A 2846-nucleotide genomic window follows, 5' to 3' on the forward strand; every position below is an offset into this window, starting at 1 on the left:
TGCCACGGACGGCCAGAGCTTCCCCAACACATCTGGTTGTATCCTAGCAGATGGGTAACGAATTCTCAGTGGTAGGATCCTAACTTTTCTGAATATAGCTTTTCTTTTCCATCAATAAAGCACTATCAGGACAATCTGAATTTTCACAATGATTTAAAAAAAAAAAATAGGATAGTCACCTTGAGATTGTTTCAGAATAAGCACCCTGTACAGCCCCTACCTGTAATAGGAAGCAGTGCGGCCATAATCAAGTGAGCAAATCCTGCCTCGTTAGAAAGAAGCTGTTTGAGAGAGGGCATTTGGCCTCGCAGCTAACATGCCCTCATTCCACGTGACAGTACCTGGGTGACACCCTGGCTCTGGTTTGTGACTCCAGCTTCCTGCCAGTGCAGACCCTAGGAGGCAGCAGTCAATGGCTCAAGTTATTGGGCTCCTGGCTTCCAGCTTCCCCCAGCCCAGCCCTGGCCATTGCAGGCATTTGGGGAGTGAACCAGAGGATGGGTTCTCTCCTGCTTGCTCGCTCGCGTCCCCTGGAACAACAGATGATTTTTACAAGTGTTGGTTTTTCTTGCCTGCAGAATTTAGCCCTCTACCAGCTGTGGTGTTCTTTGGCGCTCACCGGGATGGCAGCATTCTGACTCCGGCAGTCAGTGAAGCAGCTTTGCAGGTGCATGAGCCCCAGGTGTCTTGGCCATCCCCCTACCGACAGGACGCTGGACGCTGGACAGGGCTGCAGTCCCTAGCTGGGCGGACCGCTTTCCTTACCAGATTTCTCACTGGTTCTCGCAGGAAGCCAGCAGCCCTCACTGACTCTCTTAACACCTTTCTGTGACCTCTGACCTCGGCTTGGGTCCACTATGGAGAGTTGCTTGTTTACTTTTTTTTTTTTTTTGACAGGCAGAGTGGACAGTGAGAGAGAGAGACAGAGAGAAAGGTCTTCCTTTGCCGTTGATTCACCCTCCAATGGCTGCCATGGCCGGCGCGCTGCGGCCAGCGCACCACGCTGATCAGAAGCCAGGTACTTCTCCTGGTCTCCCATGCGGGTGCAGGGCCCAAGGACTTGGGCCATCCTCCACTGCCTTCCCGGGCCACAGCAGAGAGCTGGCCTGGAAGAGGGGCAACCGGGATAGAATCCAGCGCCCCAACCGGGACTAGAACCTGGTGTGCCGGTGCCACAAGGCGGAGGATTAGCCTGTTAAGCCACGGCGCCGGCCAGCTTGTTTACTTCTTATCTGTCTGTGAGCTGGGGGTGGAGTTCATTAGGGACTATAATGGATGGCAACTGGGCCGTGCCCATCAGTTCCCTAGAGAACCAGGACCAGGCCGTCAGTCCTGGACGGTGACTGAGGGGCCTGGCCTTGCGCTCCATGGGCTGAGGAGGCCCGCCTGATGGCCGCATGACTCAGCGTCCGCACACGGTTAAGCCCAGTGCCAAGGACACCACACGGGCTTCATAAGGGCCACCTGTTACTCTTTGGTGCAGTTTGCAGAAATAAGCAGGTGCAATGCATCTGCAAAGCCGAGTTTAGAAGCACCAAGTGTTCTGTTCTGTTGGCCCGGCCCACGCCCTAGTCCCAGGCCTCCACTGTCAGAGCACAGTCAAGCCCCCACCTCAACTGCAAAGCTCAGCTGGAAGGTGAGAAAGGTGAGTTTTGGATCTGCAAGGATGTGCTAATGAAAACGTGGAAGAGTCCCAGTGCCAGCCACTGCACCTGCACAAGCTGAGGTGCGGTGCAAACTGCCACAGGACTTTGTGAGGCTGCACGATGTGGGCACCGGCTGGGCTCCGATACCAAGATCAGCTCTGAGATCTTGGGCAAGTTTTAACTTCTCTGTGCCTTGATTTCCTCCTAAGTCAAGTGGAAATGATACAACCTCCCTCACAAAGGTAGCGAGTGTGCGTATTAACTCATGGAAGGCATTAAATATGGTTCACAGCTTATATTAAATATCAACAGGTGATCATCATTATTACTGGCAAGCAGCTTGGCAAGAACTGGGAGCCACTTGACGGTGTTTGTGTCACTTCTGGGAGCCTGCTCCCGCGAATAATGGTGAAACTAAGCCACAGTGCGGCAAGCACAGGTGAGGAGCATGCTGGGAACCAGGTGGCAGGTGCACCAGTGACGTGCCAATTATATCCCCAGCGGCTCACCTTGAGACACGTGGAGGAGCAAGGCCGAGGGCTCCTTACGTCTGATCTGTGGACAGGGCATCCATGGTCATAGCTGGAGAAGAGCCCTTCACCCAACATGCAGGGAAGCAGAAGTGATGGGAGGGAAGCGGCGGGAGGCGTCCAAGAAAGTCACAAGGTGGCCAAGAGGGGAAAACGAGCTACGGAGTCAGGAGCCACAATGCACAGCGCCCCACTCTCAGCGTGGGCGTCAGGACGGGAGAGGAATCTGTTGGATGCTAAAATACAGCTGGACAGAGGTGTGCTTTCTGTCTGCTCTCCAGAAAAGGTAGCATTTCGGGGAAAGACTTGCTTTTTATCTTGTTCTTTTTCAAATTTCCCGCTGGCAGAACTTCAGGGCAAGAGTGCATTGATAACTTGAGTGGAGTAACATGTGCTACTAAAAAAAAACTTCTGTTCTCAATGAGAGTGAGTGTTCTTAGCCCAAGAAATACCAGAGGGGCCAGGGTCCTGGTGTAGTAGGTAAAGCCTCCACCCGTGGCGCAGCCATCCCATATGGGCACTGGGTATGTCCCAGCTGCTCCTCTTCTGATCCAGCTCTCTTCTAATGGCCTGGGAAAACAGCAGAAGATGGCCCAAGAGTTTGGGCTCCTGCCACCCATGTGGGAGACCCAGATGAAAGTCCTGGCTCCTGGCTTCTGCCTGGTTCAGC

Source organism: Lepus europaeus, chromosome 6 (genome assembly GCF_033115175.1).
Source record: "Lepus europaeus isolate LE1 chromosome 6, mLepTim1.pri, whole genome shotgun sequence".
Classification (NCBI taxonomy): Eukaryota; Metazoa; Chordata; class Mammalia; order Lagomorpha; family Leporidae; genus Lepus; species Lepus europaeus.